The sequence below is a fragment of the Ranitomeya imitator genome, chromosome 4, assembly GCF_032444005.1.
Source record: "Ranitomeya imitator isolate aRanImi1 chromosome 4, aRanImi1.pri, whole genome shotgun sequence".
In the NCBI taxonomy this organism is placed as follows: domain Eukaryota; kingdom Metazoa; phylum Chordata; class Amphibia; order Anura; family Dendrobatidae; genus Ranitomeya; species Ranitomeya imitator.
The window spans coordinates 664,074,818-664,100,408 of NC_091285.1; positions in this window are offsets into that span (position 1 = coordinate 664,074,818).

A 25,591-nucleotide genomic window follows, 5' to 3' on the forward strand; every position below is an offset into this window, starting at 1 on the left:
AAGATGCACTTTTTTCCCCAAAATTTGGGGGAAATACTGGGGTGCATCTTATAGTCAGAATGCGCTTTTGAAAAAGTCGGGTTTCGTGAAACCCGACCCGATCCTATAAAAGTAAAGGTCGCTCAACCCTAGTGTCTACCCTTTATGGATTGTTCGACTGTTTTAATATTATGTATTTGATTTTTCAATGAATAAAACTTGTATTTATACTTTTTCAAGCTGGACGTATACTCCACGTGTTTTTTCTCTGGTTTATGTAACTGTATGGTGGAGTGTCCTATATAGTGGTATGTGATCTCTCTAATATGGACAATCCTTAACACATGACTATTAGTATGTGTGAGAGATCGTTGTTATTCTTGTCCATTGTGGGCTGTTTTTATTATTTTTACATTGAAATGTCTGGGAAATGTGAGTCACACAGCTGAGGAGTTGTGGTCAGCTCTGGAGACCGAGTTCCATCAATGGTTGTCTCCACTCAACCTGCAGCCAGGGAAGGCTGTGTGCGACAATGTTGCAAACCTGGGTGCGGCCCTTCGCCGGGGCAATGTCACACACATGCCTTTGTATGGCTCACGTTTTGAACCTGGTTGTCCAGCAATTTTTATCCCACTTTCCCGAACTAGATGGGCTTCTGCAGAGGGCACGGTCGCTGTGTGCTCACTTCCACCGTTCGCATCCCGTAGCTCGATGACTTGCATCTCTACAGAAGTTGTTGGGCCTGCCAGTTCACCGGCTGAAATGCGATGTGCCCACACGGTGGAATTCAACTCTGCACATGTTGCAGTGACTGTGGCAGCACCGACGAGCCCTGGTGCAATACGTTATGGCGTATAGCCTGGGCCAACGAGATCCAGAGGTGGGGCAAATCACGCTGCAGGAGTGGTCTCAGATCAGGGACCTATGCACCCTTCTGCACAGTTTTGAAATAGCGACGAACATGTTTAGTGCTGACAATGCCATTATCAGCATGACCATTACAGTGATTTACATGCTGGAGCACACCTTACACAGTGTTCGAAGTCAGGTGGTGGCACAAGAGGAGGAGTAGGAGGAGGAACAGGAGGAGTCGTATGCGGAAGGGATCATATCTCCAAGGTCAAGAAGGTTGGCAGGACCAAGGCGGCTGGCATTGGATGCTGGGGGAGAGGGATTACCGAGGGCGCATGTTAGCAGCCAAACTGTTGAGGAAGGTGCAGGAGGCGAGGATGAAGTGGAGGACGAACTGGCGCTGGGCATGGAAGACTCATCAGATGAGGGAGACCTTGATCAAATTTCTGTTGTGCGAGGTTGGGGGGAGAGGGCTGACGAAGGAAGCATGATTCTCACCTTGCCACCACCAAGACAACAAGGACTTGGTCCTCCTGGATGCGCAAGACACGTGAGTGCCTTCTTGCTGCACTACCTGCAGCATGACCCTCAGATTGTCAGAATCCGAAGTAATGCTGACTACTGGGTTGCCACACTCTTAGATCCCCGGTACAAAAGCAAATTTGGCTAAATAATTCCTGCCATAGAAAGGGATTCACGCATGCAGGAGTATCAGCAGAGACTGTTACAGAATCTAATATCTGCTTTTCCACAAAACACCAGTGGTGCACATAGTGAATCTCTGAGTTCTATCTTGCCAACCGTGGGACTATTGAGTCATCACTCAAACCGTAACAGTAACATCGTATCTGGTGGTAACAGCAATTTTTTCCAATCGTTTCAAGATTTTTTTAGACCATCCTTTGCAAGGCCACAGGAGACAAAAAGTCTGACGCACAGCCAAAGCCTAGAGAGGATGGTACAAGAGTATCTCCAAGTTAACATCGATGCCATGACTGTGGAACTAGACCCTTGCTCATTTTGGGCTTCCAATCTTGAGAAATGGCCAGCATCAAGATGAACAAATCCTGGATCCGCAAGGACTTTTCTACCCCTGTGTCATCTTGGGGAGACAAAAAGCTTGATGATTTTTGAAAATCACCTCACCAACCGTTTTAAAAAACTCTGGCGAAATTGATGCCACTTAAGTGGTGTCTGTGGCCGAATTGTTGGAAAAAATGGAGACTCTTTTATTTAGTCCCCTTGCTGAGTTTTACTTGACGTTGCCATCGTCAATTCCAGGATATGACAAATGGTGGATTAGTCTAGTTCATTTTTTGGCACAACTCCCAACGGGGGTACCACTACGTCTTCTAAGGAAAGTGTTCTGAATGGACCCACCGCCATTCTACCTAAAGATATTTATTTTTTTATTTTTTTTGTCAAGACGTCTGGGTATTGGTAGAGTGAGTTTACATTTTTTACTCCAGCCTTTCTTGATTTTAGAAGGGCATGACATGCCTATATCTGTGACTCCTCCTACTTTTACGCCTCCACCTCTTTTCTTTTCGCATGACTATATGTAGTTGTGACTTTTCCATGTGTTTGTTGTGTCTTCTGAGCAGTTTGTCAGCTTTTGGACACATTTTAAGGTGTTTTCTATGTGTTTTCCATGTGTTTGTATGTGTTTGTGTTTGCCTGCCATTGGATCTTAACTTTTACTTATATTTGTTAAAATCACGAACGTGACCGTGAGCGAACAATGTGCCAGTGTTTTTAAAAACCAAAAAATCATAACAAAGACCACAACACGACGAACAGGTAAGAGTTCAAATGGAACAGTATTTGTGGAGCATATGTTTCAAAATCTATCATACATATGACACTATACCACAATGAGCAAGCTCAAAAAACCATATAGGGTGGGTCAATCTCCAACCTATTAAATTTATACCACCAATAGCACTAGAATACATATATGCCTCACCACATTAATAATGCACACCAGCATATGTTCGGTAAGTGTCTATGCGTGGATTCATCTAGCAACAGCGTTTATAATTTATACTCATCCTTCTGGGACCGATGCTGCCAGCGGTGCCTCCTTAGAGTTTCTGGGGCTTAGGGGCGGATCATGCCGCACTAGCCATAGTTCCCCGTTAAATCCAGTGTCTCCCGACGCGTTTCTTCTTTTAATTCATCAGGGGGGTAGTGACAAAAGATGCTGTCAAATCCACGAGCATTGCTAAACCATGCGCCCCCTTACCTGACTTAAATAGACTACATGTGTTCCTTCACGCGGCGCGTACCCGGCCGCCGGTGACTCATTTCCGGCTGCTCTCGCCCGCGCGCTGGCATAGTTAGTATTGACGCGCCCACCTTGTGCATCCTGAGGCCGCGCACTTCCGGCCACCGGAGAGCTCCTTCCGGCCCCTCATGCACGTGCTGCATACCGCGCACCTCATAGTGCCGTGTGATGCTGCAGAGCCTGTGCGGGGGCAGACAAATAGGGATGCACCCGTCATTTCCAGTAGGGAATCAAAGACGGCGCATTAGCCCGTAAGCGTCACATCCGGCTTACGATCAAATGACCGAGGCCGAGGTGTAAATAAAGCATGTAAACCCCCGATTGGTCGGGCCAGCCCACTATGCTAAACATCCACCGAGGTGCATAACAGTGCACACACGTGGATGCTGTCCATTCAATAAAGGTAATGTGCCATTTTGTACAACCCACATCCTTCCATACCACACACGGAATATAGGTCATTTCAGTGTCTCCTTATCCATACGGTACACATACGCAGATATGGGTCTAGAAATAAGATTAAAAATTCCACTAAAAATAGATGAACCCCCATTAATGCGATAGAGTCATCAAAAATAAGTGGTAAACCCAGCACAATAGAAAAAAATCCACAAAAGGAATACAGGTCATTTCAGTGTCTCTTTATCCATACGGTACAAATATGCAAATACGGGTCTAGAAATAAGATTCAAAATTCCACTAATGATAGATGAACCCCCACTAATGCGAGAATCATCAAAGAAAGGGGGGGAAACCCCAGAACAATAGAAAAAAATATAATAATTTTTTGAAAAAAATAATTTTTGAAAAAAATCAAGATCAACATGGAAAAAACAAAAGACAAAAACCAAAAATAGGCCGGGACACGATGGACTTCCTCCCCACACACCAGACCCAAGGGAAAGGACAGCAAAGGGTGACCCTACGGGCTTCCCCTATTATCCCCTAGCTAGAACGGACCCTGCCTAACGCGGAGGTTGGCACCCTAGAAACCTGCGCAGAGGCGCCCCCACTCGACGGCGGCTATCCCTGTTCTAGATTCCCTGTTGTGCTGCTACACTTACAAGAAGGAAGAAAAATTAAGTTGCTCATTAAGGCCCATTGGGCTTTGAGTTTGTAGACGAAAAATCCACATACACTCCTTCTGCAGAATGCGCTTATCCCAGTCCCCACCCCTCTGTGGTTGAGCAATTCTTTCAATCCCCATAAATTCCACTCCTTTCAGATCACCATTGTGGAACCTGTTGATATGATTTGCTACCGGAGTGTCTTTCCTATTAATGGTGTCCCTATGATGCTCTCCAACCCTTCTTCTCAGTTCTCTGCTCGTCTTTCCTATATATTCGATACCGCATATGCACGTGATTTTATATACAACGCCCCTAGTCTTACAATTGATGAATTGACGTATAGTAAAACTCTTCCCTGTGACGTTGCTCTTAAATCTTTCCCTTGACAGATAGAGCTACAATATTTGCAGTTTCCACATCTATAACAGCCCTTGGTGCGACCACCTAGCCAGGTGGGCTCATGGGCACGTACAGCTGGGGGGATGGTAAAATGGCTGTGGACCACCCTGTCCTTGATTGAGCGACCCTTCTTGTATGTAATTTGTGGTGATGCAGTGACCATCCTACTCAAATCCTTATCCATAAGCAGGATAGACCAGTGTCGCTGCAGAATGTCCCTTAGGTCATTTGCTCCATTGCTATATTTAGTGATGAATCTAGTTAGATTCTCATCCTCCCGTTTCTCGGCCGGGATCAGTAGATCCCTTCTGTCCCTTGATGAAGCTGAGACATATGCCTCTCTCAAAACGTTATCGGGATATCCCCGTTCACCAAATCGTCTACGGAGATCATCCGCTTGCTTTTTGTAAATCAATGGGTCTGAGCAGTTCCTACGTGTCCGCAGGTACTGGCCCTTGGGGATACCCCTTCTGAGAGGGGGTGGGTGATTTGATTCCCATCTCAGGAGGGCATTGGAGGCAGTCGGCTTCCTATACGTACTCGTGACTATCTGGCCGTCCCTCCCCCTCTCAATCAAGACATCCAGGAAAGGTAAACTTTGGAGATTAAGCTCGAAGGTGAAACGTAAGCCCAGATCGTTTACATTTAGACCCATAACAAAGCTGCGGAAACCTTCTTCGGTCCCTCTCCAAATCAAGAACACGTCATCTATGTAACGCAGCCACAAAATGATGTTACTCTCGGCCGCGTCCATAGTGTCACCAAAGACGATGTTCTCCTCCCACCAGCCCAGGAGCAAATTAGCATACGAGGGGGCACAGGGGCTCCCCATAGCTGTGCCCCTGAGCTGGTGGAAGTACTTCCCGTCAAAGAGGAAATAGTTCCTGGTCAGGCAAAATTTGAGTGCTTGTATAACAAACATATTATGGTCACTAAATTGGCACCCTCACGTTCTCAGGTAGTGGTCCACAGCCATAATGCCCTTGTCATGGGGAATTGAGGAATACAGAGCCTCCACATCGATTGAACACAACCACATATCGTCATCCAGAACAATCTGGTCAAGTTTGAGGAGGAGATCCATCGTGTCCCGTGTGTATGAACTCAGGGCGGTGACAAATGGTCTCAGAATTTTGTCCACATACAGGCCCAGATTTTGTGTCAAACTCCCGATTCCGGAGACAATCGGTCTCCCTTTCAAAGGGTTAATACCTTTATGGATCTTGGGCAAGCAATAAAACGTGGCCACTACCGGATGTGATGGTATTAAAAATTCCTTTTCACTTTTGTCCAACAGCTTCCTACAATAAGCTTCCATCACCAGTTCTTTCAGTTCCTTATGATAGACATCAGTAGGATTCCTCTCAAGCCTCTCATAACCCATGTCTGCATTCAACAGTGCATAACACATCCCTTTGTACTGGGGGACGTCCATCACCACCACGTTACCCCCTTTATCTGAGGGCTTTATAATTCTATTGTGATCTTTCTCAAGTTCGCATAGACCTGTCATTTCTGCCTTTGTAAGATTATATGCACATCTCTTTTTTGTCATATCGAGTTGCATGATTTCACTCGTGACCAAATTGACAAAAACATCGATTGCATTCAAATCATTAGTTGGAGGTGGCATCCGTATGCTTCTTTTTTTCAAATCGGTAAAAGGCCCTTCCCCTGCATCATTCGGGTTGGGGTCACTCAAGTGGAACAGAAATCTTACATCTCCCAACAAATTCTCATCGATACCCAGCTCATTACAGCATTTTTTATCCTCATTGGCAAAGTGTTTTTTCCACTTCAGCCGACGAGCAAACAAATTAAGATCTTTTATTGCTTCGAAACTATCAAAATCCGTGGTTGGGACGTATGACATGCCTTTGCTTAAAACCGCCATTTGCTCCTCACTCAGCGGTCTAGATGACAAATTTATGACCTCACTTCTCAAATGGGGTTTCGGGGATTGAACCTGTTCCTGAGCGGGTAGCCTGAATCTAAAAAACGCTCCCCTCCTGGTGAACCCCTACCCGCTCCTCTACCTCCACGTCCAGTTCCCCTCCCCCTAGGCTTTCCCCGTGTGTTCTTAAATCTTACTTCCGTGTCAGAGACCTCTGCCTCTGATGACGAGATATCTGTCTCCTGAGGCCTGAAGGGTTTGGGGTTTGATACCAGATATGCCTTATTATCCCGGAACTCCTGCAAGTCCCTAATAAAGAATCTATGTTTCCTCTCCTTAAGATGGTATTGAAATTTATCTATCGTATTTTGCAATCCAATCTCCTTGGCCGCAAACTCTGGTTCTGCCGAGAATTTTTTAGTGACCTCAATCTGTTCCTTCAAGTTCTCACTGAGATTACTAAGCATCAATTTCTCTTCCTCAAGGAGCAATTTCATCAACCTTAGAGAACTATCCGTTGCTTCCTTTTCCCACCTGCTTAACAAGTTGGTGCTCTTATATCTAAAGCCGGGGGTTACAGGAATTCTCAAATGTCTAGGGACAATTCCCACCTTGATGTAACTCTCAAGGCTTTGGACCTCCCACCATGAAGTGACCTGATCCTTATAAATCTTTGTTAGTTCCTTAAAAGCTGCGTTAAACGATGGTACGTATTTTTTCTGCGTAAAGACTCCGTCAGAGAAGACACTTTTGGCCTCATTCATCCAAACGTTGGTATCTAACCCAGTGGATAGAAAACCGGCCATACCCTGAATTAATAGTATCTCAGCAAGGACAAAAAATTACCACTAACCAATATTTACTATATCCAACAGCAGGTTAGAAATTACACGTTAAAACTTAACTTTTACTTATATTTGTTAAAATCACGAACGTGACCGTGAGCGAACAATGTGCCAGTGTTTTTAAAAACCAAAAAATCATAACAAAGACCACAACACGACGAACAGGTAAGAGTTCAAATGGAACAGTATTTGTGGAGCATATGTTTCAAAATCTATCATACATATGACACTATACCACAATGAGCAAGCTCAAAAAACCATATAGGGTGGGTCAATCTCCAACCTCTTAAATTTATACCACCAATAGCACTAGAATACATATATGCCTCACCACATTAATAATGCACACCAGCATATGTTCGGTAAGTGTCTATGCGTGGATTCATCTAGCAACAGCGTTTATAATTTATACTCATCCTCCTGGGACCGATGCTGCCAGCGGTGCCTCCTTAGAGTTTCTGGGGCTTAGGGGCGGATCATGCCGCACTAGCCATAGTTCCCCGTTAAATCCAGTGTCTCCCGACGCGTTTCTTCTTTTAATTCATCAGGGGGGTAGTGACAAAAGATGCTGTCAAATCCACGAGCATTGCTAAACCATGCGCCCCCTTACCTGACTTAAATAGACTACATGTGTTCCTTCACGCGGCGCGTACCCGGCCGCCGGTGACTCATTTCCGGCTGCTCTCGCCCGCGCGCTGGCATAGTTAGTATTGACGCGCCCACCTTGTGCATCCTGAGGCCGCGCACTTCCGGCCACCGGAGAGCTCCTTCCGGCCCCTCATGCACGTGCTGCATACCGCGCACCTCATAGTGCCGTGTGATGCTGCAGAGCCTGTGCGGGGGCAGACAAATAGGGATGCACCCGTCATTTCCAGTAGGGAATCAAAGACGGTGCATTAGCCCGTAAGCGTCACATCCGGCTTACGATCAAATGACCGAGGCCGAGGTGTAAATAAAGCATGTAAACCCCCGATTGGTCGGGCCAGCCCACTATGCTAAACATCCACCGAGGTGCATAACAGTGCACACACGTGGATGCTGTCCATTCAATAAAGGTAATGTGCCATTTTGTACAACCCACATCCTTCCATACCACACACGGAATATAGGTCATTTCAGTGTCTCCTTATCCATACGGTACACATACGCAGATATGGGTCTAGAAATAAGATTAAAAATTCCACTAAAAATAGATGAACCCCCATTAATGCGATAGAGTCATCAAAAATAAGTGGTAAACCCAGCACAATAGAAAAAATTCCACAAAAGGAATACAGGTCATTTCAGTGTCTCTTTATCCATACGGTACAAATATGCAAATACGGGTCTAGAAATAAGATTCAAAATTCCACTAATGATAGATGAACCCCCACTAATGCGAGAATCATCAAAGAAAGGGGGGGAAACCCCAGAACAATAGAAAAAAATATAATAATTTTTTGAAAAAAATAATTTTTGAAAAAAATCAAGATCAACACGGAAAAAACAAAAGACAAAAACCAAAAATAGGCCGGGACACGATGGACTTCCTCCCCACACACCAGGCCCAAGGGAAAGGACAGCAAAGGGTGACCCTACGGGCTTCCCCTATTATCCCCTAGCTAGAACGGACCCTGCCTAACGCGGAGGTTGGCACCCTAGAAACCTGCGCAGAGGCGCCCCCACTCGACGGCGGCTATCCCTGTTCTAGATTCCCTGTTGTGCTGCTACACTTACAAGAAGGAAGAAAAATTAAGTTGCTCATTAAGGCCCATTGGGCTTTGAGTTTGTAGACGAAAAATCCACATACACTCCTTCTGCAGAATGCGCTTATCCCAGTCCCCACCCCTCTGTGGTTGAGCAATTCTTTCAATCCCCATAAATTCCACTCCTTTCAGATCACCATTGTGGAACCTGTTGATATGATTTGCTACCGGAGTGTCTTTCCTATTAATGGTGTCCCTATGATGCTCTCCAACCCTTCTTCTCAGTTCTCTGCTCGTCTTTCCTATATATTCGATACCGCATATGCACGTGATTTTATATACAACGCCCCTAGTCTTACAATTGATGAATTGACGTATAGTAAAACTCTTCCCTGTGACGTTGCTCTTAAATTCTTTCCCTTGACAGATAGAGCTACAATATTTGCAGTTTCCACATCTATAACAGCCCTTGGTGCGACCACCTAGCCAGGTGGGCTCATGGGCACGTACAGCTGGGGGGATGGTAAAACGGCTGTGGACCACCCTGTCCTTGATTGAGCGACCCTTCTTGTATGTAATTTGTGGTGATGCAGTGACCATCCTACTCAAATCCTTATCCATAAGCAGGATAGACCAGTGTCGCTGCAGAATGTCCCTTAGGTCATTTGCTCCATTGATATATTTAGTGATGAATCTAGTTAGATTCTCATCCTCCCGTTTCTCGGCCGGGATCAGTAGATCCCTTCTGTCCCTTGATGAAGCTGAGACATATGCCTCTCTCAAAACGTTATCGGGATATCCCCGTTCACCAAATCGTCTACGGAGATCATCCGCTTGCTTTTTGTAAATCAATGGGTCTGAGCAGTTCCTACGTGTCCGCAGGTACTGGCCCTTGGGGATACCCCTTCTGAGAGGGGGTGGGTGATTTGATTCCCATCTCAGGAGGGCATTGGAGGCAGTCGGCTTCCTATACGTACTCGTGACTATCTGGCCGTCCCTCCCCCTCTCAATCAAGACATCCAGGAAAGGTAAACTTTGGAGATTAAGCTCGAAGGTGAAACGTAAGCCCAGATCGTTTACATTTAGACCAATAACAAAGCTGCGGAAACCTTCTTCGGTCCCTCTCCAAATCAAGAACACGTCATCTATGTAACGCAGCCACAAAATGATGTTACTCTCGGCCGCGTCCATAGTGTCACCAAAGACGATGTTCTCCTCCCACCAGCCCAGGAGCAAATTAGCATACGAGGGGGCACAGGGGCTCCCCATAGCTGTGCCCCTGAGCTGGTGGAAGTACTTCCCGTCAAAGAGGAAATAGTTCCTGGTCAGGCAAAATTTGAGTGCTTGTATAACAAACATATTATGGTCACTAAATTGGCACCCTCGCGTTCTCAGGTAGTGGTCCACAGCCATAATGCCCTTGTCATGGGGAATTGAGGAATACAGAGCCTCCACATCGATTGAACACAACCACATATCGTCATCCAGAACAATCTGGTCAAGTTTGAGGAGGAGATCCATCGTGTCCCGTGTGTATGAACTCAGGGCGGTATCGAATATATAGGAAAGACGAGCAGAGAACTGAGAAGAATGGTTGGAGAGCATCATAGGGACACCATTAATAGGAAAGACACTCCGGTAGCAAATCATATCAACAGGTTCCACAATGGTGATCTGAAAGGAGTGGAATTTATGGGGATTGAAAGAATTGCTCAACCACAGAGGGGTGGGGACTGGGATAAGCGCATTCTGCAGAAGGAGTGTATGTGGATTTTTCGTCTACAAACTCAAAGCCCAATGGGCCTTAATGAGCAACTTAATTTTTCTTCCTTCTTGTAAGTGTAGCAGCACAACAGGGAATCTAGAACAGGGATAGCCGCCGTCGAGTGGGGGCGCCTCTGCGCAGGTTTCTAGGGTGCCAACCTCCGCGTTAGGCAGGGTCCGTTCTAGCTAGGGGATAATAGGGGAAGCCCGTAGGGTCACCCTTTGCTGTCCTTTCCCTTGGGCCTGGTGTGTGGGGAGGAAGTCCATCGTGTCCCGGCCTATTTTTGGTTTTTGTCTTTTGTTTTTTACGTGTTGATCTTGATTTTTTTCAAAAATTATTTTTTTCAAAAAATTATTATATTTTTTTCTATTGTTCTGGGGTTTCCCCCCCTTTCTTTGATGATTCTCGCATTAGTGGGGGTTCATCTATCATTAGTGGAATTTTGAATCTTATTTCTAGACCCGTATTTGCATATTTGTACCGTATGGATAAAGAGACACTGAAATGACCTGTATTCCTTTTGTGGAATTTTTTCTATTGTGCTGGGTTTACCACTTATTTTTGATGACTCTATCGCATTAATGGGGGTTCATCTATTTTTAGTGGAATTTTTAATCTTATTTCTAGACCCATATCTGCGTATGTGTACCGTATGGATAAGGAGACACTGAAATGACCTATATTCCGTGTGTGGTATGGAAGGATGTGGGTTGTACAAAATGGCACATTACCTTTATTGAATGGACAGCATCCACGTGTGTGCACTGTTATGCACCTCGGTGGATGTTTAGCATAGTGGGCTGGCCCGACCAATCGGGGGTTTACATGCTTTATTTACACCTCGGCCTCGGTCATTTGATCGTAAGCCGGATGTGACGCTTACGGGCTAATGCGCCGTCTTTGATTCCCTACTGGAAATGACGGGTGCATCCCTATTTGTCTGCCCCCGCACAGGCTCTGCAGCATCACACGGCACTATGAGGTGCGCGGTATGCAGCACGTGCATGAGGGGCCGGAAGGAGCTCTCCGGTGGCCGGAAGTGCGCGGCCTCAGGATGCACAAGGTGGGCGCGTCAATACTAACTATGCCAGCGCGCGGGCGAGAGCAGCCGGAAATGAGTCACCGGTGGCCGGGTACGCGCCGCGTGAAGGAACACATGTAGTCTATTTAAGTCAGGTAAGGGGGCGCATGGTTTAGCAATGCTCGTGGATTTGACAGCATCTTTTGTCACTACCCCCCTGATGAATTAAAAGAAGAAACGCGTCGGGAGACACTGGATTTAACGGGGAACTATGGCTAGTGCGGCATGATCTGCCCCTAAGCCCCAGAAACTCTAAGGAGGCACCGCTGGCAGCATCGGTCCCAGAAGGATGAGTATAAATTATAAATGCTGTTGCTAGATGAATCCACGCATAGACACTTACCGAACATATGCTGGTGTGCATTATTAATGTGGTGAGGCATATATGTATTCTAGTGCTATTGGTGGTATAAATTTAATAGGTTGGAGATTGACCCACCCTATATGGTTTTTTGAGCTTGCTCATTGTGGTATAGTGTCATATGTATGATAGATTTTGAAACATATGCTCCACAAATACTGTTCCATTTGAACTCTTACTTGTTCGTCGTGTTGTGGTCTTTGTTATGATTTTTTGGTTTTTAAAAACACTGGCACATTGTTCGCTCACGGTCACGTTCGTGATTTTAACAAATATAAGTAAAAGTTAAGTTTTAACGTGTAATTTCTAACCTGCTGTTGGATATAGTAAATATTGGTTAGTGGTAATTTTTTGTCCTTGCTGAGATACTATTAATTCAGGGTATGGCCGGTTTTCTATCCACTGGGTTAGATACCAACGTTTGGATGAATGAGGCCAAAAGTGTCTTCTCTGACGGAGTCTTTACGCAGAAAAAATACGTACCATCGTTTAACGCAGCTTTTAAGGAACTAACAAAGATTTATAAGGATCAGGTCACTTCATGGTGGGAGGTCCAAAGCCTTGAGAGTTACATCAAGGCGGGAATTGTCCCTAGACATTTGAGAATTCCTGTAACCCCCGGCTTTAGATATAAGAGCACCAACTTGTTAAGCAGGTGGGAAAAGGAAACAACGGATAGTTCTCTAAGGTTGATGAAATTGCTCCTTGAGGAAGAGAAATTGATGCTTAGTAATCTCAGTGAGAACTTGAAGGAACAGATTGAGGTCACTAAAAAATTCTCGGCAGAACCAGAGTTTGCGGCCAAGGAGATTGGATTGCAAAATACGATAGATAAATTTCAATACCATCTTAAGGAGAGGAAACATAGATTCTTTATTAGGGACTTGCAGGAGTTCCGGGATAATAAGGCATATCTGGTATCAAACCCCAAACCCTTCAGGCCTCAGGAGACAGATATCTCGTCATCAGAGGCAGAGGTCTCTGACACGGAAGTAAGATTTAAGAACACACGGGGAAAGCCTAGGGGGAGGGGAACTGGACGTGGAGGTAGAGGAGCGGGTAGGGGTTCACCAGGAGGGGAGCGTTTTTTAGATTCAGGCTACCCGCTCAGGAACAGGTTCAATCCCCGAAACCCCATTTGAGAAGTGAGGTCATAAATTTGTCATCTAGACCGCTGAGTGAGGAGCAAATGGCGGTTTTAAGCAAAGGCATGTCATACGTCCCAACCACGGATTTTGATAGTTTCGAAGCAATAAAAGATCTTAATTTGTTTGCTCGTCGGCTGAAGTGGAAAAAACACTTTGCCAATGAGGATAAAAAATGCTGTAATGAGCTGGGTATCGATGAGAATTTGTTGGGAGATGTAAGATTTCTGTTCCACTTGAGTGACCCCAACCCGAATGATGCAGGGGAAGGGCCTTTTACCGATTTGAAAAAAAGAAGCATACGGATGCCACCTCCAACTAATGATTTGAATGCAATCGATGTTTTTGTCAATTTGGTCACGAGTGAAATCATGCAACTCGATATGACAAAAAAGAGATGTGCATATAATCTTACAAAGGCAGAAATGACAGGTCTATGCGAACTTGAGAAAGATCACAATAGAATTATAAAGCCCTCAGATAAAGGGGGTAACGTGGTGGTGATGGACGTCCCCCAGTACAAAGGGATGTGTTATGCACTGTTGAATGCAGACATGGGTTATGAGAGGCTTGAGAGGAATCCTACTGATGTCTATCATAAGGAACTGAAAGAACTGGTGATGGAAGCTTATTGTAGGAAGCTGTTGGACAAAAGTGAAAAGGAATTTTTAATACCATCACATCCGGTAGTGGCCACGTTTTATTGCTTGCCCAAGATCCATAAAGGTATTAACCCTTTGAAAGGGAGACCGATTGTCTCCGGAATCGGGAGTTTGACACAAAATCTGGGCCTGTATGTGGACAAAATTCTGAGACCATTTGTCACCGCCCTGAGTTCATACACACGGGACACGATGGATCTCCTCCTCAAACTTGACCAGATTGTTCTGGATGACGATATGTGGTTGTGTTCAATCGATGTGGAGGCTCTGTATTCCTCAATTCCCCATGACAAGGGCATTATGGCTGTGGACCACTACCTGAGAACGCGAGGGTGCCAATTTAGTGACCATAATATGTTTGTTATACAAGCACTCAAATTTTGCCTGACCAGGAACTATTTCCTCTTTGACGGGAAGTACTTCCACCAGCTCAGGGGCACAGCTATGGGGAGCCCCTGTGCCCCCTCGTATGCTAATTTGCTCCTGGGCTGGTGGGAGGAGAACATCGTCTTTGGTGACACTATGGACGCGGCCGAGAGTAACATCATTTTGTGGCTGCGTTACATAGATGACGTGTTCTTGATTTGGAGAGGGACCGAAGAAGGTTTCCGCAGCTTTGTTATGGGTCTAAATGTAAACGATCTGGGCTTACGTTTCACCTTCGAGCTTAATCTCCAAAGTTTACCTTTCCTGAATGTCTTGATTGAGAGGGGGAGGGACGGCCAGATAGTCACGAGTACGTATAGGAAGCCGACTGCCTCCAATGCCCTCCTGAGATGGGAATCAAATCACCCACCCCCTCTCAGAAGGGGTATCCCCAAGGGCCAGTACCTGCGGACACGTAGGAACTGCTCAGACCCATTGATTTACAAAAAGCAAGCGGATGATCTCCGTAGACGATTTGGTGAACGGGGATATCCCGATAACGTTTTGAGAGAGGCATATGTCTCAGCTTCATCAAGGGACAGAAGGGATCTACTGATCCCGGCCGAGAAACGGGAGGATGAGAATCTAACTAGATTCATCACTAAATATAGCAATGGAGCAAATGACCTAAGGGACATTCTGCAGCGACACTGGTCTATCCTGCTTATGGATAAGGATTTGAGTAGGATGGTCACTGCATCACCACAAATTACATACAAGAAGGGTCGCTCAATCAAGGACAGGGTGGTCCACAGCCATTTTACCATCCCCCCAGCTGTACGTGCCCATGAGCCCACCTGGCTAGGTGGTCGCACCAAGGGCTGTTATAGATGTGGAAACTGCAAATATTGTAGCTCTATCTGTCAAGGGAAAGATTTTAAGAGCAACGTCACAGGGAAGAGTTTTACTATACGTCAATTCATCAATTGTAAGACTAGGGGCGTAGTATATAAAATCACGTGCATATGCGGTATCGAATATATAGGAAAGACGAGCAGAGAACTGAGAAGAAGGGTTGGAGAGCATCATAGGGACACCATTAATAGGAAAGACACTCCGGTAGCAAATCATATCAACAGGTTCCACAATGGTGATCTGAAAGGAGTGGAATTTATGGGGATTGAAAGAATTGCTCAACCACAGAGGGGTGGGGACTGGGATAAGCGCATTCTGCAGAAGGAGTGTATGTGGATTTTTCGTCTACAAACTCAAAGCCCAATGGGCCTTAATGAGCAACTTAATTTTTCTTCCTTCTTGTAAGTGTAGCAGCACAACAGGGAATCTAGAACAGGGATAGCCGCCGTCGAGTGGGGGCGCCTCTGCGCAGGTTTCTAGGGTGCCAACCTCCGCGTTAGGCAGGGTCCGTTCTAGCTAGGGGATAATAGGGGAAGCCCGTAGGGTCACCCTTTGCTGTCCTTTCCCTTGGGCCTGGTGTGTGGGGAGGAAGTCCATCGTGTCCCGGCCTATTTTTGGTTTTTGTCTTTTGTTTTTTACGTGTTGATCTTGATTTTTTTCAAAAATTATTTTTTTCAAAAAATTATTATATTTTTTTCTATTGTTCTGGGGTTTCCCCCCCTTTCTTTGATGATTCTCGCATTAGTGGGGGTTCATCTATCATTAGTGGAATTTTGAATCTTATTTCTAGACCCGTATTTGCATATTTGTACCGTATGGATAAAGAGACACTGAAATGACCTGTATTCCTTTTGTGGAATTTTTTCTATTGTGCTGGGTTTACCACTTATTTTTGATGACTCTATCGCATTAATGGGGGTTCATCTATTTTTAGTGGAATTTTTAATCTTATTTCTAGACCCATATCTGCGTATGTGTACCGTATGGATAAGGAGACACTGAAATGACCTATATTCCGTGTGTGGTATGGAAGGATGTGGGTTGTACAAAATGGCACATTACCTTTATTGAATGGACAGCATCCACGTGTGTGCACTGTTATGCACCTCGGTGGATGTTTAGCATAGTGGGCTGGCCCGACCAATCGGGGGTTTACATGCTTTATTTACACCTCGGCCTCGGTCATTTGATCGTAAGCCGGATGTGACGCTTACGGGCTAATGCGCCGTCTTTGATTCCCTACTGGAAATGACGGGTGCATCCCTATTTGTCTGCCCCCGCACAGGCTCTGCAGCATCACACGGCACTATGAGGTGCGCGGTATGCAGCACGTGCATGAGGGGCCGGAAGGAGCTCTCCGGTGGCCGGAAGTGCGCGGCCTCAGGATGCACAAGGTGGGCGCGTCAATACTAACTATGCCAGCGCGCGGGCGAGAGCAGCCGGAAATGAGTCACCGGCGGCCGGGTACGCGCCGCGTGAAGGAACACATGTAGTCTATTTAAGTCAGGTAAGGGGGCGCATGGTTTAGCAATGCTCGTGGATTTGACAGCATCTTTTGTCACTACCCCCCTGATGAATTAAAAGAAGAAACGCGTCGGGAGACACTGGATTTAACGGGGAACTATGGCTAGTGCGGCATGATCCGCCCCTAAGCCCCAGAAACTCTAAGGAGGCACCGCTGGCAGCATCGGTCCCAGGAGGATGAGTATAAATTATAAACGCTGTTGCTAGATGAATCCACGCATAGACACTTACCGAACATATGCTGGTGTGCATTATTAATGTGGTGAGGCATATATGTATTCTAGTGCTATTGGTGGTATAAATTTAATAGGTTGGAGATTGACCCACCCTATATGGTTTTTTGAGCTTGCTCATTGTGGTATAGTGTCATATGTATGATAGATTTTGAAACATATGCTCCACAAATACTGTTCCATTTGAACTCTTACCTGTTCGTCGTGTTGTGGTCTTTGTTATGATTTTTTGGTTTTTAAAAACACTGGCACATTGTTCGCTCACGGTCACGTTCGTGATTTTAACAAATATAAGTAAAAGTTAAGTTTTAACGTGTAATTTCTAACCTGCTGTTGGATATAGTAAATATTGGTTAGTGGTAATTTTTTGTCCTTGCTGAGATACTTTGCCTGCCATTGGTTTCAATGGGGTTCGATGGTGTTCGTCGAACGTTCGACGAACATTTCGTCGAACACGTCCCTGTTCGACGAACCGAACCCGAACACTAGGGAGGTGGCTCAACACTAGTGAAGATACACTAGGAGAGGGTAGATCTGGTTGTGTGGTGGTTCAGTAGACTGAGGATCACTGCAGGCTGCAGGCTTGTCAGAAGAGGTGAGTCTTCAGGTTCTTTTTGAAGGTTTTCATGTTAGGCGAGAGTCTGATATGTTGAGGTAAAAAGTGGGGGAAGCATGGAAGAAGTCTTGGATGCGGTTGTGGGAAGAAGAGATAAGAGGGGAGTAGAGAAGGAGATCTTGTGAGGATCAAAGGTTGCGTGTAGGTAAGTACCGGGAGACCATGTCGCAGATGTATGGAGGAACAGGTTGTAGATGGCTTTGAACCGGAGTCTGCCAGGAATATGAGGTATTTGATTGTCTATTATCATGCACACTGAGCTCTGCTACATCCAAGACCTAAGTACAGACACACACTGCAGATTTGACCCCCCTTCTTTTCTCCCCCACTGCATTTGCTGACACAAAAAACAAAGCTTTATGGCAGACACACGCTGTGAGCTCTCTGACCCCCCTTCTCTCTGCCTGCCAGCACAGTGAAATTCTAAGCCATTCGTTTCCCCCTCCCTCAGGAATGTCTTTGTTTGCAGCTATAAACAGAAAGTAAAGAATAACAAAGCATGGCAATCCCTTTGTGTAGCTACAGTGGTCCTTTAAGACCAAATATATCAAAATAGGATATTCAAGGAAATAAGCTGTTCATATTTCCAGAAACCGGAGGGTCAGGGCTCCTAACTGGTGGATTTTTGGAGCTCAGCACTTAGCAGAGGTTGAGAAATGCATTACTGCTTAATCGGAACTCCTAGCCTGGACGTGTTTACCCTTAAAGGAACCCCCATGACGTGTCAGCCTCATGATCATTGTGTCGTTCTTCTATGAGGTTCATACAGCACATTATGTATAGAAATGGCTTGTCATAACTCTATGGAAGGGGAGTATTCAGCCTCTAAGTGAGGTCACCACAGGGGGAGTGCCTTGGTTTTGGGCACAGGGATAAGTGAGTAAGACGTCCTTCTTCACTAGTCTTTTGTCCAGGGTCTAGGTGCGAGACACATCTGTCATGCACTGGGATATATGCCCTTCCCCCGAGCCACATGGTCAGCCATGATATGATTGAACTGCAAGTTTATTTTCTTCCATTAATCCCTTTTTATTTGTAATTGTTTGTAGATACTATACTTGTCTTCTTTTATAATGTCTTTTTACCCTTTTGTAAACACTGCATATCTTTTGGAGTAAAATATATAAATTATTAGCTTTGTTTCTCCTTGCTCTATAACGGACTGTCACACACTCTGAAATTAATTATGCTACTAATTGGTGTTGACTCTGGACCCGTTATTAATTAAGAAATCGGAGCTGGTGGCAGCAGAAATTGTCCTGCGTTTTTGGGGAAAACGGGCAGCGACGGACGGCGTTGATAATTATTGTTCCCACCTGAGTGGGAGTAGTTATAATGCCCTCCCCACAGTGTGCCCATTTGCCAGTACAAAGTAAGGCAGCCTTTCTGGTGACTAATTATCCTAGGTGCAGTACCCTGTCAGACCTGAGGGTAAGGGGGGCACCAGAGAGCTGCAAGTTCCAAACCGGAACTGGGAAGTAGGATATAGATAAATCCCCTTCAGAAAAGAACTGGGGCAACCAAACAACCCCGGTTCATGACATATTGGTGTGAGCGGTGGGGATGATAAAAATATCCTCCCAGGGATCCGTGATAGAGTCTCTGGATGATAGGAAGCCAGTGAAGGGCTTGGCATGGGGAGAAGCTGGGGAATAGCGGGGAGACAGGTAGATTAGTTGGGCAGCAGAGTGGATTGGAGTGGTGCCAGAGTGCTAGAGGGGAAGCCAGAGAGTAGGAGGTTGCAGTATTCAAGACGGGAGATGCTAAGGGCTTGCACTCATTGATGAAATTATATTTTCCTTGCAGCCACTCAGTTTTATTCTTCAGGAGAAGTAGAGGGCTCTATCAGTCAACTCTGTGTTAGAGCTTCATGCAACACCTCAATGAAAGGAAGCGAGCGGCTGCAGGGAAAATATAACTTCAATTTCTGGTAGCCGCTTTCCCAGTAAAACAGCCTAACATGCTTTAAATATTATTTACCTACAGGTTAGCAATATATCTATTTATAATATTTATCTATTAATATTTATCTATTAATATTTATCTATATATATATATATTTATCAATTTATAATATATCTACAGGCAAATAGTGTTTTTGTAGCTGATAGGTTTTCTTTAAGGGCAGAGACACATATACACGTATATACCATGAAATTTAACTTTTGTACTTACCGTAGTTTATGAAAAGTGCCGGTTTATACGGTTCACTAAGGTAAATTTAGTTTTCATTTAGTCTCCCAATAAATGTGAGAATATCTTTATTGTCTTTGAACATGCATAATTCCCATTTGTTATGATAACACCCTTGTTTTCTGTGCTACTGGGACAGTAGAGCTACAGCAGAGCATTGGGTGAAAACTGAATGGCCTCAGCAACAGAGTTTGGCATCTGGCGATAAGAATGTCATCCATGATCCTCTAGTGGATAGGAAGGACACTGTCTTTCCTCCCTTACACATAAAACTTGGATTGATGAAGCAGTTCATCAAAGCTCTCAATCACAGTGGAGAATGCTTTAACTATATATGTTCAACTTTTCCTGGTCTTAGTGAAGAGAAGAAAAAGGCTGGAATATTTGATGGACCTCAAATAAGAACACTTATGAGAGACCCAAATGTTATCACATCAATGAGACAGAAGAAAGAGCTTGGAATGCATTTTGTAATGTGGTGCAGAATTTTCTAGGGGATAAGAAAGCAGACAATTATGAGGAGATGGTGGAAGAGCTACTAATGAGTCTGCGAAATCTTGGATGTAGAATGAGGATCAAGATTCACTATTTACACAGCCATTTGGACTTTTTTTCCAGAGAACCTTGGGGATGTGAGCGAGGAACAAGGGGAGCGTTTTCATCAGGACAGTAAAACAATGGAAGAACGGTATCGAGGCCGGTGGGACTCACATATGATGGCCGACTATTGCTGGAGCTTGATGAGAGACAACCCAGAAGCCGTACATCACAGATCAGCCAAGAAAAGAAAGCTCAAATAACTGCCATTTGTCATTCATCTGTGTGCCATATATATGTGTTTTTATATTTTGTAGTTTAATTCTGTAAGTATATTTGATTTGCTGTACATAGACTTTATAATCTTTGTTATTCCTTGATTAAAAATATAAAAAATGTAGTACCGAAAATCATGTGTTTTTATCATAAAACATTAGGAGTAATTTTCATCAAAAATTGAAAATATCTCAAAATCTTGATGTGATAGCCAAAAACGGAGTTCATATTCGTAATCAGCAGCCAAAATTGACTTAAAATATGCTTTAAAACCTTTTACCAGAAAAATTGCTTTGACCAGTGTTATAAATCTGTCATTACAAAATCGGTCCAGTCATGGGCTACATGTCAAATTTCCTGGCTGGGATTCTATAAAAATGAGCCTCTTACCTCGAATCATATAGATTTTCCGGACCCTCCCCATCCCAGGTTGTTAAAAAGATCTTTCTTCTTTGCAGTCTCAACTCCTAAAATTTGTCTGGCATGGTACAATGATTGAGATTTCCTCAATTTACTTTTTTTGCCGAAAGGCCTTTGGTGGTTTGGAAGAACTACACCAAGTAAAACATTATCACAAATCTCAATTGGCTCAAGTGAGTAAAATTTGTACTGTACAACCATTACCATGTTGGGTTTCAATGTAGACTAAAGCTATTCCTGATTTTAATTTTAACCTCCTTCTGTGGATTAGTCCTTCTACTCAGCCTACAGTATGTTGTGATCAAAAAGATATCACTTCTGCTCTTCCCACACTTCTCTGGCTCCTACTATTAATAATCCAGACTTCCATCTTGGTCTGGAGGTGGAGGAGTTCCTGTGGTAGACGAATAAGGGCCTCTTCTGTATTGTAGATTTTGTTGATCAATTAGGTGTGAGGGATGACCAGGGCCGTAGTGGCGGCTGAGGTTAAAGGCCTTTGCGCACCCTGGCCTTCAGTCGCATGCAAAGAACATACTTCTATGAGGGTACTTGCTTCTCTGTTATCTGTACTCTCCAGGTCTCTCCTGAGCTGCTGCATACCCTCTTCGTATGATTGCACACCCAGTCTTGCTTTAACTTCAAACACAAAACTTTATTTGCTTCTGTTCACAGCACATCCTTCTCAGTTACATTTACAGCATCGAATTCAGTACAGTCCACATCCTCCACTCTCCCTGCTTCTCCTCTACGGCCTTCAGTGCGTGCCCGGGTCCTACCACCTCTCGCGGTAACGCAGTGTCCTCCCTATACAAACTCACTGAACTTGGGGGTTCCCTCAGCCGTTTAACCCCGGATCTGAGGCCATCAGCCTGTGCGATAAGCTGCCACATTATGGAGCCACCTGCGTCCCGTACTGTCCTGGCCCTGCTTTCAGCCTTCGTTCCAACACTGCTGTAATCCCACTGCTCAGCTCTACTTCTGGCCCAGTAGGCCCAGGGTGGCTGGATCCTGTACTTAAACATGCGGAGCTACTGGCTAGCTTGGGTTCTGGCGCCCTTCCCAGCTGCCTGGTCATCCCGACCACTACTGACTCTAACTAGGAAGCTGTTCCTACTTTACCCCAGCTAGCTCCTCCTATGACTAACTATTTATAATGTACCATCTTGTGGCCAAGCTGAAGTACTACACTGTCCCTACATATTTATGGAAAAAAACACCATACAAGTAGTACAACACATTATGGAACAGCAAACATTTAGAAGACACCATATATTTAGAAGACACCATATACATCATTAAACAAACTTATTCTTACACAGTGCAGTAACTGGGACATATTTATAGGGTTAAGGGCGTATACCAGTCTTTTTTCTCCTCTACTTATGGTCTGCCCTATCTCAAATGTTTTCGGTTTATACAATTCTGTCATGTTTTGGGGCTCAATGAAACAAAAGTACAGAGATCTAAACGAACTTCAGACAAAGTATAACGTATAATGTTACAGCATGCGCCGTGACCTTTGAGGAACCATGCGCAGAACTTTACCGGGCCTAGCAAAGTCAGGTTAGACGAAATCAGCATGGAAGAAGGCAATCCGAAGAGACGACAAGCACCAGATTGCTGGCGGTAAGGGGTTGGATGGGAGGAGGTACTGGACATTTGAGTGATGAGATGAGTATAAGGATTTTTTTTCTATATATTACAATTTTTATCCTCTGGGGTCTGGAGAGACCCCAGAGAATAATAAGGTACATCATATTCGGAGACAATAACTTTCCACAAATTTAATTTCTCTGAAAAAAGCACATAAATTCAAATTTTGCCTGATCTACTCATCTCTAGTTAAATCCTCATATTCCAATCATCCTAACAAAATCACATTTTAAGGACATGGACTTATTTTCTTCCTGCTGTTATTCTATTACCACTTTGTTAATCTGAAAGATTTTTTCACATTTATTGTCCTCATCTAATTTGTTACTGTGCATTATGCCTAGAGGTTTTATGCCCTCATTGCAATTCGCTTTTCTATTTTTCACTGTATAATGGTTCAATAAAGAATTTGAAGCATAAAAGTATGGCAAGAATTATTTTATTTTTTCAATTAAATTTACAAAAGCTATTGTTTTAGGGACCATTTTACTTTTGAAGTTACTTTGAGGAGCCTATAAATCAGAAAACCCCAAAACAGGACCCCATTTTCAAAACTCCACTTAATATATTCAAAGCCACATTCAGGAAGTTTGGTAAGCCATCAGATGTTTTTAAATAATTAATGTGGAGTGAAATGAAAAATGAATAATGACATTTCTTCCACCAAAGTGTTAGTTTAACCTCAAATTTTTCATTTTCACTGCATTAACAGGAAAAAATGGATCCCCATTTTTGATTTTCAAATTCTTCTGAGTACATCTATACTCCATATGTGGCCAGAGACTATTGTTTGGTCACATGGCAGAACTCCGAAAGGAATGAGCACTATTTTACTGCTGGAACTCAATTTTTCCTGAAGCATTATTATGAAAGCCATGACATGTCAGAATAGCAGACACCACCCATAAGTGACCCAATTTTGGAAACTACACCTATCAATTAATTAATCTAGAGGTGGATGGATCATTTTGAAAGTTTGTAACACTAAAATGTGAAAGTGAAAATTTTCCTTTTTTACACCAAACTGTTGCTTTAGCCCCAATCCTTTCATTTTCACAAGGGTGATAGGAAATGGACTCCATAATTAGTTAGAATTATCAAAATAATTAGCTATGAAGCCCAAAGAAGCAGATTCCCATTTAAAGAACTTCCTACGGGCCACATCACAAATTTTTTCTTGCTATATCTATTGAAAAGGCAATTTCAGGACGAGAGTAATAGACTGGGTTCATTTAATTTAGATTTGCTTAGATATGAACCAATTGTAAGCTCTGAACCTCCAGAGTCCAGACTTGGCAACACAGGTTCCTGTGAATTAATTTGGATGAACAGGTGAGTCTATATAAATACGATAATGGACTAAGAAGTCTACCTTGAGAAATGTAATTATCCATTGCCAAGATATAGTTGGCAGAAGGGTAGCATTTGGTCACCCCAATCTGAGTCCAAGACTTTCAGGGTCCAGTTATAGTAGGCTTCAATTACCGTATTTTCGGATTATAAGATGCACTTTTTCCCCCAAAATTTGGGGGAGAAACTGGGGTGCATCTTATAGTCAGAATGCGCTTACAGTTAGCATACTGGCAGCAGCAGTTGGGCGATTTTTCCGGTGGTCCGACGCTGCAGGGCGATGATCTCGCTCCCATCCCAGCCTGGTGCGGCAGGTTCGGCGGTGCTCGGTGGTGCATGGTGGTGCATGATGGTGCTGGGTAGGGTTGAGCGAAACGTGTCGGCCAGATTCAGAAGTCGCCGACTTTTGGCAAAGTGGGGTTTTATGAAACCCAACCCGACCCCTGTGTAGGGTCGGCCATGAGGTCGGCGATCTTCTGATCTGGAATCGGAATTCCGATACCGAGTTCCGATATGTTTAAGATATCGGGAATCGGTATCGGAATTCATATTTAAGTGTAAAATAAAGAATAAAAATAAAAAAATATTGATACTCTGACCCTCGGACGCGCCCTGGTTCTCACCGGCAGCCTTCCTTCCTAAGAATGAGCGCCTGAAGGGCCTTCGATGACGTCGCGGCTTGTGATTGGTCGCGTGAGCGGTCACATGGGCGTCACGCGACCAATCACAAGCCGCGACGTCATCTAAGGTCCTTCAGGCGCTAATTCTTAGGAAGGAAGCATCCGAGGGCGCGTCCGAGGGTGAGTATATTCCTAATAGGTATATATTCACCCTCGGACGAGCCCTGGTTCTAACCCGCAGCCTTCCTTCCTAAGAATCAGCACCTGAAGGACCTTAGATGACGTCGCGGCTTGTGATTGGTCGCGCGAGCGGTCACATGGGCGGCCGCGCGACCAATCACAAGCCGCGACGTCACCGCGACGTCACCGCAAGGTCCTGGAAGGCTGATTCTAAGGAAGGAAGGTTCCCGGTTAGTACCAGGGCGCGTCAGAGGGTAAGTATGGCGATATTTTTTATTTTAATTCTTTATTTTACACTTAATTATGGATCCCAAGGCCTGAAGGAGAGTTTCCGCTCCTTCAGACCCTGGGAACCATTAGAAACCCAATGCACTGCATTGGGTTTCGAGTTTCGGCCGACCCCGGCCCCGACTTTTTTATAGGATTGGCCGATTTTACTCGACCCGACTTTTGAAAAAGTCGGGTTTCGTGAAACCCGACCCGATCCTATAAAAGTAAAGGTCGCTCAACCCTAGTGTCTACCCTTTATGGATTGTTCGACTGTTTTAATATTATGTATTTGATTTTTCAATGAATAAAACTTGTATTTATACTTTTTCAAGCTGGACGTATACTCCGCGTGTTTTTTCTCTGGTTTATGTAACTGTATGGTGGAGTGTCCTATATAGTGGTATGTGATCTCT